The sequence below is a fragment of the Agelaius tricolor genome, unplaced genomic scaffold, assembly GCF_023055355.1.
Source record: "Agelaius tricolor isolate 1412-34295 unplaced genomic scaffold, bAgeTri1.0.p SCAF_25, whole genome shotgun sequence".
Taxonomy (NCBI): Eukaryota; Metazoa; Chordata; class Aves; order Passeriformes; family Icteridae; genus Agelaius; species Agelaius tricolor.
Window position 1 is genome coordinate 1,683,873 of NW_027269285.1, and position 15,700 is coordinate 1,699,572.

The following is a 15,700-nucleotide window of genomic DNA, read 5'->3' on the forward strand; positions in this document are numbered from 1 at the left end:
CAGTGTTTTCTCCTCCCCTTTGTCAGTCAAACACGGTCCCTGCATTGCTGTGTCACAGGGCTGCTGCTTTTAAAGTACACGAGAATGCAGAGTGGACATCAGCTCTAAATCTTAAAATCTAACTGGGAATTTATATTTGTCTTCAGGAAAATAATCAGCCCCAAAACTCTGGAAGCATTTCCAGAAAACTGCTACACACTGCAATTTTTCTCTCTTTTTTTCCCCTTTCTGACGAAACATTGGTTGTATTTTCTCCTTTTATTTATTGGAGTGCTAAATGGATTATTTCAGCAATAAATCAGACCCTTTCATTACATTTTTAAGGTGTTGTCACTGTTATGAAGTACAGTGTGCCATCAAAATTAAGCTCAGATTGCATTACCACCTATTTTATAGGTAGAGAATTACTTGATGGATTTTTTTTCCAGCAGTCTAAGCACTTTGTGTCTTCCCTTCCAAGCCCAACTGTCTCCCTAGCTCCACAGGCATTTTCCTTCACAAGCTATGAAATTCTCATGCACATTCTGTCCCAAATACCTTAGGCTTTAAAACAGAGGGTTGTTATTTCTTTTAGCCCAGACTATCCATGTAAAGCACAGGGAATTCAGGGGTGGGAAGGACCTGAGCCCCCCATCAGAAACCTGGAGCAAAGCAGCTCTTCTGTGAAACCCTCCAGCTGGAAGGAGCTGCTCCATTAGAACCAGTGAAATCTGAGATTCAAGTTTTACAAAAGGCGTCCTGAATGGCACCTTTATGATATTAGATTTAATATATAAAATACAACTGCTGTCAGGTGTACAGAAAGGGATCCATAACGCACCCAGGATGCTGCTCCATGCCCACTTTGTACTGGGAACAGGCTGAGCTGCACAGGCCAGAGCAGGTGGGCAGGATTTGGGGTCACACAGGTTAAATTCACCCCCTTCCCCCAGTGCTGCCATCCTGCTGGGTTTAAGGGGCCACTTCAGAGAAGAATTTCTTCTAAAGTTTCAAAGCAATAAACTTTTCAGCATTCCTCCTCCCTCCATGCCTTGCCTTTAAATTGACACTAACATTTTTTGCCAGGAGTTTCAGAATCCAGAATGTCCCAAAAGAAATTAATAAAGAGTGTCTCACCTGAAAATTATACAACCCTCTCCAACCTCCACCGTGCCTGCTCCTTCTGCACCCCCCTGATGCACACTGGGAGCAATCCAAAGAAATTAGTGACATTACCCTCTGGTAGCCTGGTGACACTTATGTTCCAATCTTCAGAAAAGTGACTGCAAATCTGCCTGGTGCTGCAGAAGTAATTTTAGAAAACCAGCTGCTGCACATTATGGGCGATACTTTGTGAGCTGTGTGTGTCAGTGACCCACTGCTGCATCCTCTGGCAGAGCTGCAGAGCACTTCATCCATCTTCTCTTTCTGGCAAGACAAAATCTTATGTATTATTTAAACCTTCCCTTTTTTCTCCCCCTTCCTCTGATTGTCCAGTTCGGGGACAATGTCCTGCAGGGCCTGGGGTCAGGGACTTGGCTCTGAGCTCCCTCTGAGCGAGGTGCTGTGGCTTTGCAGGCTGCAGGACTTGGCACCTGCCAGGAAAAGGAGCAATAATTTCCTTTTAGTGCTTCAGGCTGACTCTCCCCAAGTGCCAGAGGATGACGTGAGTGCTCAGAGCTGGTGGGGAAGGGCCTGGCACCAAAAATCCCAACTATTCCCAACTTTAAAGTTTTCTTCTTCATTAAAGACAGAGCGGAGGACCAAGCTGCTCAAGGAGTTAAATGTATTAAGCAATTTACAATTAATATAGAACTCATTCCAGAGATATCTACTAGAGAGTACAACAGGGCAATTAACCCACTAATACACTAGGCTATTACATCGCTATGTCTCTTATTTTAGCCTGAGGTGATTTGAAACGCATTGGATTAAAGGATATTACAGGAGATAGCATGAAAAATAGCTTAATGTAATGAGCCATCCCGTGATGTCTGCTATTAAAGATGATTTGCAGTTGAAAACTACAACATACAGTAGTTCAGCCATTTAGAAACATGAGTGTATTTAACCCTTTTCTGGCCTGTGTGTCCCTTACTGGAGTCAGTGCAAGAGTTTCTCCCTCTCCTCCCCCTCACTTCAGATGCCTTTATCTGAGGATTATCAAATGCACCTTATTAAAGTACAATAGTATCTTTGGGAGATTGGTGCCTGAGGTTGATAGAAAACCAGTAATCTGCTAATAACTTTTAAAAATAGATCCCCGAGAGAGTAAATAGGCTATTGGACTGGAGACACGTCCCCGAAATGGGAACTTGTAACAAATTTCTCTGCTAGCCTTAGGCCTGTCATATCAGTTCCAAACGGTGACCCAGGCACAACTAGGAAACAAAAGCACCTTATCTTAAAATCTATAACTGCACAGAAGCAGCAGCACCCAGGGAGGGGAGGGCGAGCAGCTGGAAAAGTTCCTGCCATGGAGTCTGCTGGCTTCAGTTCCCAGGAAAAATCACAGGGCTGGGAAAGCAGTTTCCACCTGGACAGCGTGCATTTCTCTTTCTCTCATTTCTGTGCCTTCCCCTCCGACTGGAATCGCAGGGAAATCATTGAATTTGTGCTGTCAGGCGTGATGGGTTTTGTCTGTGAGACAGGTGAGGCTCTGCATACCCCAGGCACAGGCTCTCTCTCTAACAACCCCATTTACACAGAAATAGAGGTGAACAAAACTGGCACTTATTTTCCCACCAGAAAAAGGGAGGGTTGTTTCCCCATGTCTCCTGTGAAAAAGTTTTTCTTCTACAAACAAGAAAGGAAAAAAAAAAATCCCATGCACCCCATTAAAGACATCCCAGGGGGACTTGGGGAAGAGCTGTACATATAAAAATATTATGAAAAGCTGAATTTTCTGGGCAGATTTGCAGCTGGGTGAGGCGTTACAGAGCTGGGTTATCTCACCTGCCTCGACAGAAACAATCCCGCAGCCACTTCTCACCTTCCCTACCTGCCATCATCTCCTTCCCCATCCCATTTTGCCACTGCAGATCTGTGGCAAATATTGGATCTCCCCTTTTTCTTTTGTGATGTCCTGCAGCCTTCTCAGAGCAGCACTTCCTCCCTGAAACCCAAATAAAAGCACTTGGTTGTAAAAATAGTATTTTTTAGGAGGATCAAATGAGGATTTTCACATTTGCATAAAACCAGAAAAACAATTAGCAGTACAGAACAGCCTGAAGTGATTACACGTCTCTTGGAAAGCACTGAGGTGCTTCACACAAGGGATAACTGCAGGTGAGGCAACAACTGGATGGGTGCTATCAATACTGCTCCTTCTCTAAAAAAAAACACGTGAAGAATGAGGAAAAGAAGGGGAAAACAAAAAATAAACAAACTAACCAACAAAAAGCACTTCCAGGCTGAGATTCTCCTGGACCCAAGCTGGCACATTGCTGCACCAAAATGGAAAGAGAAGGCGAGAAAAGAATCCCTTCCCCAGCTGACCTCCCTCTGCACCCAGCATTTTAAGCAGAGGGTGGTGCTTCCCACAAACCCTTCTGCAGGGGGGAGGCCGTGCTGGGGCCCTCTTCTAATCCAGGAACTTGTCACTGTCACTTTGGTGCCAGCAGGTGCCAGGAGCAGCACCCAGGCTGCCTGTGCAGCTCCTCACAGCACTGGCTGCCATCCCCTGCTCCCAGGTGCCACACAAAGCTGTCATTTCTCATTCCCATCCCGGGCAGGGAGTGATGTGGGGGAAAGGGAGAGGATGACCAGGGCTTTCTGACCTTTTCTCCTTCAATTTGGCTGCCGTGCTGGGCGAGGAGGGGGTGGCAATCACAGTACGTGGAACCGACAGACTCATCTGGGTGTCACGGGCTGACGGCGGCAGTGGCAGTGTCACCCAGCATGGGGACACCGTGTCACTCTGGTGGGAGCAGGGCTGGGAGCAGCTCTGAGCCTCCCCACTGCTGGCCAGGGCAGGGTTATTCAATTGTCAGCACGTTCATGTGAAGTCTTGCTGCTCTGTGCGTTGTTCTTTTCTGAGGGGGATCGGTGTCTGCTGGCAGAACTGCTCTTGGAGGGGTAAAACTGAGATTTCTGAGCTCTCTGCACCACTCTGTAACTCCAACTGAGGATCTGTGGTGGGGAAACTGAGGCACAGACAGCAGATTTCACAACACCATGCCCTGCTCCCTCCAAGGCTGTCCTGCAGCCACGGGATGGACAGATGGACACCCAGGGACAACCCTGCCCTGCAGTGCCCACCCTGTGCCACCCCCAGAGCTGCTCCAGGTGTCAGTGACCCCACAGAGCCATCCCTGGCTCCTCCTGGTCCCTGCCACGAGGGGAGCAGGGCCCAGAGCACCCAGGCAGTTCCACAAAGAGCCAGCCCAAGGCACTGCACTGTGGTGATCAGCAGAGCAATTAATTAGCACAAATTGCAGCAGTAAAAATGGCCAGCCAGGAGCATCCACAGCCAGGACTGGCATCTCTTACCAGGTCAATCCTGAGCTTCCAAACTCTTCTCTGCCTTCGGGGCAGGGTCCTGGGATGCCCCTCAGTATCCTTGGTGTGTCTGAGGCTGAGCACAGATTTTGGCCACAGAAGCCCAGGGGCTGCAGGCAAAGCTCTGGAGCTGCCCTGGCACGGCTCAGCCCTGGCACCACAAACCCTCCAGGCCTGCCCAAAGCCTCTGCCCTGCCCTTGGATGGGCACTGGCAATTCCCATCCCACCAGGCAGCTCCTCCAGCTGGCAAACACACCTGGGTTTGGGAGGGGATGGGATGTGGAGGACCAGAGACACCACATTACAGGGGATTTTTACATTTCCTCAGCCTCAAAGTATCAAACCCTGCACAAACCAGCTGGACACGCAGCAAAGGGCAGCCATGGCATCACTGGAGCTCCAGGTGAAAGATGCAGGACTGAATATTCCTGAGGCAAACCAGACCAGCTGGATTCCCCCAGTGCTTGACTGGAGAAGTGCAGGAAGGAAAAGGGGGAGAGGGGAGAGAAGTGAGGGAGAAGGGCTTGTACAGAAAACTCCCTTTTTGGAGGGTAGGAGGGATACTGGTTGGTAACAGCAAGAGCAGAGATTTTTGCACTCCTATAAATCATTTTTACTGGGTGTCCCTGAGGGGAGGAGAAGAATGAATCAGTTACACACACACACACACAATGCCAAACTTTTAGATGGAGGAAGAAAAAAGAGAAAGAAGAGAGGGGGGGAAAAGGAGAAATGGAGAGATAAGAGAAGGGAAAAAAGGGGGGACATAAAAAGGAAAATAAAATATTAAAGACTGGGGGGAAAAAAGAAGATAAAAAAGAGGAAATAGGAAAAACAGAAGAGGAAAATAGAAATAAGAGAGGTAAAGAAGAGAAAAAAGTGAAAGAGAAGGAGACAAAGGCAGGAAAAAAAGGGAGGAAAAGGGAGAGAGAACAAAAGCCAAAGGAGAAGGAGGAAAAGAACAGGAAGAATGAGAAGAAGAGAATGAATGAACTTTGGAAGCAATTTATAATTCCTTTCACTTACATCATGAATTGAACATGCAAAAAAAAAAAAAAAAAAAAGAAGAAAAAAAAAGGGACGGAGGAAGGGAAAATATTCCGCCTAGCATGCAGATTATCATTTGAAAAGATTCTGTTGCCATGTTTTTGTCCCTGGGTGATGAAAATGAAATTGTCTGATGTGTGCGCCGTGTTAGATTTACCTTTGCAGGGTTCACCCACAATCAGTAGAGAGGGGTCATGCCACAATATGTCATCTCACAGCTCCATCACACCAACTCCAATTTATACGAGGAGGTATTATGCATTTCAAAGGAACCCCCTGCGCGTGGCTCTTGTTACTGATCTATATCACAGCTCAGCTGAGGGAAGATTAGTTCTGCTGCAAGGGCAACCAGACTTATTTGTTTATGATTATATTCTCCTTAAAGACGCACCATTCCCTTTCTTTTTTTTTTTTTAATGTCTAATTTAAAGTGTGCATTAAAGGGGCTGGGGAGGGGGTGCGATGTAAAAGGTGAGAGAATTCTGCACTCTCCCACAAGGAAACCTAATACTCTTAGTCTCCCATGCATCCTGCTCATTAAAAAAAAAAAAAAAAAAAAAATCTCCATTTAAATGCAAATTTGAGTTTTAGCTGGGGACTCCCCCAAAAGCTTCTCTCGGAAGCACCAGGGAAATAGGATTCAGAAGCTAAAATGGCTGACAGCAGTGGAACGCCCGTGGAAAACGCTTCCCATCATCTGAATCCCCAGGTCCTCCCCGGGCAGGGCTGGGGCAGCAGCGCTCCCACCGCCCTCCCGTTCCACCTCGGGCAAACGCCACCGAAACTCCCAAAATCGGCCCCGAGGCTCCCAAAATCGGCCCCGAGGCTCCCAAAATCGGCCCCGAGGCTCCCAAAATCGGCCCCGAGGCTCCTGCCCGCTGCTGCTCCATCAGCGCTTTCCCACCGAGCCGCCGGGGCTGGCCCCGATAAAGGGAGGATGTGCGAGGCTGCTCCGTCCCTCATCCCCTGCGTGCCTCGGATTTTGGGGCACCCAGGATGTCCCCGAGAAGCTGGCGCTGATTCGGGCTTAGGGGGAGCCCTGTAACCCTGCTGGCATTAAAAAAAACCAGCGAATTCTAGGAAGTTTTTCCCCATTTGTTTGGTGGGCAAAGAGCAGAGGGAAAGGATGGTGGTACCCACCTGGTGCCTGCCTGCACTGCGGGGATGCCCAAAGCTGTCAGGCACCCCTGGAGGAAAAATAACTGTAAAAAATAACTAACTAACTAAAATAACAATAAAAACAGAATCAGGCCTTTCTAAACCAAATACAAAAGGAGGTGTGTGGGATGGGAGAGGTGTCCTTTCCCAGAGTGGGAGGGTGCTTTCCTCCCCAGCAGGGTTTGTGCCGAGCTCTGGTGCACAGATATTTGTGCTGCTCATTGCTGCTTCCACTCCTCTGCCCCGGCTGAGGAATTGCTGATCATGACACACAGACCCAGTCCCAGCCAGGAAATAAATAAATAAACAGAGACACTGAGGTGCTGCTCTGCCCCCATCTCCCAGCACCTCCAGCCCTGGGGATGAGCAGATCCACTGGGATTCTCCAGGAGCTGAGGATGGGCACACACCTCCAGCTTTTCTTAGTGTTTTGCCAAAGAATTTTGCCAAATCGATGCAGAATCAGGAGCATTGGCTTCCAGCTATCATCAGCTGTGTCCCCCAGAAGTGTAATCAGAAGTGGGAGGATGGCAGTGACACCCGTCTCCCTTTGCAGCGCTGGTGGCACACAGGGACAACACACAAACAGATGAATGGAGGTAGAAGAAAACGAGCATGTTAATTAGGGGTGAATTGGCTCATATTCCATTGGAAACGTGTCCTGTATTTATGTGGCATTTCCCCTGACCCCAGGTGTGAGCACTTGGTGGGGCCCAAACGCTCCCACCCCAAAATGCTGCTGGTGCTAGAGCAGGTCCCTCTCACCCTCAGGGTCTGATCCTGCTGGGGAACACCTGGAAAAGCTCTGGCACCACCAAACCCCCCTGCACTGACAGGAGCAGCCACGCTGGGCAAGGAGCTCCCAGCTGCTCCAAGTGTTAAACATTTCCTGCCTGAGTGCAAAATCCTCACAGTGCAGCTCCTGGGGCTCCTTCCTGTGCCAGACTCACCAGAGCAGGGGAGCCCGAGATGCCAAGGGCCTGGCACTGCCATGGCATCCCCTTCCACCACCCAGGCCAGGAGCTGAGAGCCTGGGGCAGGCAGCCAGGTGCCCATCCCTGGTTTTCCAGCAGCTCCTGCTGGGAAAGGAGCCAACCTTCCCTCTCCCTGCCATTTCCTCCCTTGTTCTTCATAAAAACCACACTCATTTCACTACTTTGAAAGCACATAATATGATGGGTGAAAACAATTAAATGAAATAGACTGGTAATACCCATGGGAAAACATTTTTAGATATGATATTACAATCTTGTTTCAAAATTGGATTTTGCCAAGAGGAAATACAGTTTATTATAAAACACATTTTCTTTTAATTTAATTATATAATCTTTGGCTTCAGAGAAGGGATGCTTAAATCAGACCCATTTAATTTTCAAGTGTATTCACCCATCACCTAGGGCAAATTGGTTTAAATTAGTAGGTGACTATATAAGTTCTAGATATGTGTCAGACAAAAATTTATCCGCAAACTCCATAAAAAAGACTATCTACAGCAGCAGCAGAAATCACCTGGGATGAGCACACAAGCACCTGAAGAGCAGCATTTGCTCTGATTCCAGTGATACCCACTACAAAACCTGATCTGGGATTATTTTTTATCTTGGTTAATGTTTTGCCAGGCCAGTCCATCACCCTGCACGTCTGCAGTGTGCCAATAAAACCTGGTGACCTGCAGTTAGATTCCACCGGGTGCATTAAATTCCCCCAAGGGGAGCAGGTCCTGCCGAGCCCCACAGGGCCCTTCCCTGGCAGAGGTTGCATTTCCAGCCCAGTGACAGCCCTGGTTTGTTCCATTGCCCTGCCTGGGCTCTGCTCCCTCTCCCACACAGCCCAGCCTGGCCAGGACTGGCCCAGATCCCCTCCCATCCCACTGCTGCTCTCCCAGGCCAAGGCTGAGCTGCTCTGGAAGTGGTTTCAGAGCAAACCCCTCCAGACCCAGCAGCTCCCTGGGGTTTGTGCTGCTGGGAGGATCACCCTGAAAGGCAAGAGAGGAAATTCCTCAGCCACGGGAAAATGCTGCACTGCAGGCAGGGCTGGAACTCCATAAATAATCACCTGTGGGCTGTGCAAGGTGCTGTGCAGGGCAGGGAACCAAACTCCAGCTGTACTGCCTGGGGGAGCATGAGCACAGCCCCAGCACCCACCCAGCTCATCCCCATCCCTGTGCTCTGGGGCTGCTCCCACAGGGGAATCACCCTGCAGGGTTCATTCCCCATCCCTGTGCTCTGGGGCTGCTCCCATGGTGGGATCACCCTGCAGGATTCATCCCCCCATGAATTCATCCCCCATCCCTGTGCTCTGGGGCTGCTCCCATGGTGGGATCACCCTGCAGGATTCATCCCCCATCCCTGTGCTCTGGGGCTGCTCCCATGGTGGGATCACCCTGCAGGATTCATTCCCCATCCCTGTGACAGCACCAGCATCAGGCACAGTGACCTCACCTCAAATAAACCACAAAAAGCAGAATTTCTGCCCTTGCACCTGGGCCAGGAGCTCAGCCAGCATCAGGAGGCAGAAAATGAAAGCAATACCAAAACTGAGTTTAGTTGTTAAATCCTCCCAAGGCTGTTTTAACAAACAACAAAAAAAAAAATCTATGTGACAATTCTCATGCCAGGCAGTGAGCCTGTGAAAACCAAAGGCAGTGAAGGCTCCTGATGCCACAGCACATATATAAAAATAAAAATATAAATATATACACTCACCATTGCAGGGAAATTCTGGAAAGGCGAGTTGAAAGTGTTTGCTAAAGGCAAATTCTTACTAAATTCCACCAAAACATTATTTGCCAAAATAGTTAATTTTAAACCACAGCTCAGAAACCCAGAATTGCAGGGAGCATCTCCACCCTTCACTCCCTGTGCTGCCAGTCAGGTGAGGAGCTGCAGGAGCCCTGCCCAGGGCAGTGGAAGAGTCCCCATGCCCAGGGAGATTTCAAGGATAGATGTGGCACCTGGGACATGGTTCAGTGTGGGGGGAATGGTTGGATCTGATGGTTTTGAACATTTTCCAACCTAAATGATTCTAGATTTTCCATACAGGTGTGGAGGTGAACATGGGGGTGGTGCTGGGTTGATGTGATGATCTCAAATATCTTTCCCAACCTTAACAATTCCCTGATTCCATGGGTATTCCCTGAATAAACATGAATATTTCAACAGGTGTGGGACACCCACTTCCTTCTGGCTCTTTGATACTCTCCCCCTTAGCCACCCAATGCATCCCTCAGGACCAAACCCCAAACCCACCTGGCCCTGCCGGCCTCCAAATGCAGATGCACTCCAGGTGTGATGCAAACATATGATCTCAGCCATGTCTGGCAAATAAACATTACAAGGGGCTGTTTCAAATCTTTGTAGTAGCAAATCTCAGCACTTAACTAGTAATGCAATAAGTCCTATCAAGAGCAGGCTGAAAGGTGGAATAAATTTCCTGGAGAACAATGAGGGTGATGTATGCATATGACCAAGGCACAATAAAACTGTAGAATGGGAGGAAAAAAATGCATACAGTCAATACAATAAAATCAGCACAAATATAGGTTGTGTAAGCAAATAAATCTAACAATCCAAATATTTTACAACACGCTCACACGCAGAACATTTTTCCCCCCCCTCCCCAGAAATCTTAGGGTGAAAAAAAAAAAAATTAGACTGTTTTGCATCTGAGTGTATTGTAAAGGCACCAGCGGCTGTCTGCACAAATTACCATTCATCTAGGCGTTGTTGTGGAAATTTTCAAGGGATTTGCAGTAATTATATGACAAAATGCTTGCAAATCTCACTCATTGCTGAATAGAAACACACGGGTCAAAGATTGAACACTCTCAGCTTGGTAATTTGTAAATGTCAATCAGACGGGGGCCACGGGAGGCACACAGGCGTAAGCACTGAAAGGCACAGCGACGCCGTAGCAACCAGAAAAAGCCTTTTCAATCCACATTATAAAAGGCACGGGATAGTTTTACTTTCCAGCTTTTTTTTTTTTTTCTCCTCCTCCCTTCTCTCTCTCTCTTTTTTTTTTTTTAAACAAACTGATCACCTTGCACCCAGAGGAGGAGGAGGAAAAGGGGGGAGGCGGGAGGAGGGAGGTAAAGAAAGGAAGGAAAAACAGTTTAAATAAAACTGGTGAGATTAAATTAACTGATACATACATTCGCAGAGGTAGATCGTTTGCTCTGTAATAAATATGGACTCCTATCTCCCCTCCTCGCAGACAGCAAGGAAAGCAAAATAAAATTAAAAGATATAACAATAAAAATTATAAATGCATTGCGGGCCCGCAGACCAAGAGCCTGTAATGAAGCTGCTGCTGCTGCGAGGTGGGAAGCTCCTTATCCCTGGGGATCATAAACAGGGAGAGGCAGCAGGGTGAGGGGGCCAAAATCCCCCTCCCAAACTGCAGGGACACGGGAAAAGTCAACTCCATCCTTTGCTGTTCTCCTGGAAGCGGAACTCGGGATGGAATTGGTCCCAGCCGTGCAGGAGGGACAGTCGGGACAATCCCGGTGTCTCCCACTCCCCGGGGATGCTCTCAAGGCAGATTTGCCTCGGGGCAGAGGGAAACGTCTCCTCCTCTCCTCAGGGGCTGTTTCCACACAAGGACAGCCCCGGCTCGGGAATTCAGGAATTGGGGAATTTGGGTGTAAGGTTTAGTGCAATACCACATTTGGGAATTGGGGAATTCAGGATTTCGGGAACTCGGGAATAGGGGAATTCAGGAGTTGGGGAATAGAGGATTTCAGGAATTCAGGATTTCAGGAATTCAGGATTTCAGGAATCCCTGTGCCATCTGCCCTCAAGGGCACGCAGCTTTTCTACCCCTTGCCCTCTATTTCAGTACCAACCAAAAAGACATTTTTGTTTAAAACCAGACAGGTTTGGGGGTCCCTGAGGTTGCTTCCCTTTGTTGTATTTGTTGGTTTTTTTGTTGTTTTTTTTTTAACACTGGGAAACCCCCCATAGAAGATGCTGCTGGTTTTGTCTCTCTCAGATATTCCAATTTCAGGGCTCTCAGATATTCCAGTTTCAGGGCCCCATGGCATCAGAGCTGCCACCATCCCAAAGAGCCCCTGAGCCCTTCCCACGAGTGCCCCAAACTTTGCTCTTCCCTTCCTCCCCCTGCTGTGACACCAGGGCCAGCCCAGGCTCCTCATCACTCCCAATTTTGGTAAATCCAGCATCATTTTGGGCGAGTTTCGGGCACTCAAGGAAGCACCACAGGCAGGAAGGTGCAGGGAGGATTTTCCACGTGCCCACAGCGAGGGGAGGATGTGACACCAAAAGAGAGAGAGAGAGAGAGAGCCCCTGAGAGCCCCCAAAACATTGAAATGGGGCTTTGGTACAGGAACAGAAAGGTTACAGCGAACAAAGCACAAGGTTAGTGCAGAAATGGGAGAAACCCCACAGAACCTGTCAATGCCCAGGGAATTCAGCTCTCAGACCCCTCCCCATCCTTTCCCTCAATCCCAGGTTCACCCCACATGGTCTGAGCTCAGCCTGGAGCTGCTCCCTCATTCCAGGGGGGTTTTGAGAATCCCAGACTGGGCTGGGTCTGGAGGGACCCTAAAACTCATGGGCAGGAGCACCTTCCACAGAGCTCCACCAGCCTGGGCTCCAGCTCTCGTGGCACTGGCACTGCCACCAGCCCCACCCTGCACGGCATTTAATGAATCTGAGAAAAATTATGAAGTGCCATAAAGCCACAGGTCTCATTAAAAGTATAATAAAATTGAGAAAAGCTATTAAGTTATAAATACAACCAATACATGCAGCATCACTCAGATGGCAGAAACTGGCCATAAAATAAAGTCATTTTAAGCCATTATTCCACAAGTTACCAAGTGTCTTAATTCACCAGTCACACGTCCCTTTATGGCACCCAGTCCCACTGTCTGTACAAAGCTTTGCAGCCTCCACCTTCCTGTACAGTTAAAAATGCTCCTGCCCTCATAGGAAATGCAGGACAAAGGATCTGGGGCCTCTTCCAGATTCTCAGGGAGAAGCTGTGCAGATCACCTGGCGATTCCTCTTATTGAACCAACTCCCAAAGTACCTGGCACAGGCAGAAAACACCTCTGGAGTTATTGCAGGCTACAGCAGAGTGAGGGAAACAGGGAAATAGAGGGACTCCTGCAGCCAAAATCCTGTGTTTTTACCAAAATCAGTGATGATATTTGAATTTTGAGTCGTGGTGCTGCAGCATCAGGCTCCAAATAAATACTTCTTCTTTTAAGTTATTCTAAACACACCTAGTGTCCATTGAAAACAATTATTCTCTAATAAGTAAGAGTTGGATTTGTTTCTTAAAAATATATCATATATAAAAATAAAATGTAAATATATGCACCAAGGATTTACAGTGCAGGTGTGTTTCATTTTCCTCCCTCGATTTAAATCTTTGCTTATCACCCTCCCAAATGCTGTAGAACAATTTCCTCTCTTTATTTCCTCTAAGGGTCCTGTACATTATGAATATTCATTGAAATAATTAAGCACCCTGTTCACAGCTTGTTGTGTTTACTGTTAGTGCAATAAAACCCAAACAGGTTAATGATGATCTTTAATTTGGGAATTTAATATTATTTCACCTCTGTATCAGTGAAAAGTTTAACTTCCCCTTTAAGCCTCATCAATTTAGGGAAAATAAGTAACCACCATAAAAACCCACTGCAGACTCAGAGGTACAAGCTCCTGTGGTTTTGTCTCCTGGATTTCCCATTTTGGTTTAGCTCCAGCATTAGAGGAAAACTGTTTGTTTTTATTTTTGTCAGAATTATTCACATCGCAGTGATTTTAGTGCAGCTGGTCAGTGGAAAGCAAAAACACCTTTGGGATGCAGCAGCCTTTGGGAAAATGCATTTATCAAAGACCCTGGTGGGGAGAAGTGGAATCCGTGGGTGCAGAGGCCAGGGCAGCACCCACAGGAGCCACCCAGGGCAGGGCTGGCACTCCCTAATTAACCCTTAATCAGCCCCATTAGCTGTGCAGAGCAGGAGCCAGGGCCCTGCAGCCAGAGCAGCACAAATCAGGGGGGTTTACGAGGATTGCTCACATTAATTTCATCCTTTATAGGCAATAAACCTTTGCTGGTTCATTACTGGCCACTGCTCAGTTTCAGAGGAGATTTTCAGGGTGCAGGGGAGGGGCCCAGGGCTGGGATCAGTGTGGGCATGGGGACAGGGGCAGCACTGAGCCCTGGCACAGGCTGGGTCCCCTCGCTGCTCACAGCCTCCTGCACCCCCCAGAAATTTTATTTTTTAATATTTTTAGGAAGGCTGTGCTGGCCTGGTTAATCCTCTCCTTTCACCCCAGAGACGCCACTGCTCCCTGAGGATCTGCACCACAGCCCTGGCTCGTGGCCACCCCACAGCCAAGACAAACCTCATTTCATTTATTTGTTTATGCTCAAGCAGCCAGGAAAAGCAGGCACTGTTAGAGCAGACAGAAATGACAGAGCAAAACACCCAGCTGCAAAAATGATACCAAAGGGGCCAAGGTGGGAAATCAAAGAGAGAGGGGAGAGCCCTGCCCAGGACTGAGCAGCACCAGCCTGGCTTTAACCTCTCCCTGGAACACTGCAGAAATATTATTCTCAGAGCTACCTGAAGCTTTATTTAATGCAGTAAAAGCTCATTTTCAATGGGAATTAGCCCTGCAAGAGATGGCCATTAGGAAATGGCAGGTGATGCACAGCTCAGCCCCCTGAACCAGCGAGCTCCCAAACACCTGCACAGCTCCAGGGGGCTGATGCCTCTCTGCCAGAGCGGGGCTTGCAGGATAAACAATCAAGAAAACGTCTAATTGAGCCCTGAAATTAACAGGGGGCTCAGTATTTACACCAGCTAAGCAGCATTTCCTCCTGCATTCCTGGATAATCCTCTCCTTTTTCAGGTTTTCACACAGGCCAAGTTCTTTGCCTTTTTCAAACCACTCCAAGGAAATGAGAAACTAAACCCAGACCAACCCACATCCCCCACCCCAGAAAAAAAAAAGCACAGAGCAGGAGAAAAGCAGAGGTGTTACCTCCCTTACAGGGCTCTACGAGGCATCTTCTATTAATAGAATTTTAATAAAGTGGAGGAATTCAGGGCAAGGAGAGCAGCTGGAGCCGGGGTCTCAGAGGTATCCCTCCAGTAAAATGGCTTTTTGCAGGAAAAGAAGAGGGAGAAAGCAAAGGGGAAGGCAGAACAAAAATCAGGGGAACAAAATCAGGGGAGCAGAGCTCAGCCCTGCCAGCACCAAACCTGGAATTCCCTTCAGGAGGCTCCGAGCTGAGGGCAGGACAGCAAATGCAGGAGTGAATCTGAATTTCAGGTATTTATAACCTCCAGCAATCCCCACCTGGAAGCAAGGAAAACTCCCCACTCTGGTAACTGGGAGCAGCTGAGCTTCCTCAGGAGCTCTCAGGGATGGGTTCAGGCACCAATTCCTTTAGAAGTCGTTGGTTTCTCTGCAGTTTTATTTAACTTTGCAGCATTTCCAGCACACACACCCCCAGCAGCAGCCAGGGCAGATCTTTACAAGTTCCCTGGAATACTTCTCTCTGTATAATACACAGAATATGTCTCCATATGTGATGGTGAATATCACTAACCCCACTTCCAGCAGAAGGCAGGGAAAGGGAGGAAAATGGAGCCAACCAGCTCCACGTGGAGCTGCATTTTGGGGCAGTTTGGGCTGGAATTGGGGTGTTTGGGGCTGCTGGAACGTCTCCTCCCACCCAGCTCTGGGCAGGCTCCAAGCAGAAATTGAGAGATCCAGAACTGATGGTGAAAAGTGGAAGGAGCCCAGCCAGGAAGGCAGCTCCCCTGTGCCATGGAAATGCCAAATCTGCTGTGTTTGTCCCTTTGAGATGCTGCTCCCAATAAATGAGTGAGGAAAGGCTGGGATGGGGCTGGGTGACAGGGACCAGGGCTCCTTGCAAGGACAGTGACATCAGGGCTGTGCCATCCCCTGTCCCTCAGGGCTTCTCTGCCCCTTCCCTGTCAGCTCACAGGGCTCCAAAAGGAGAAAC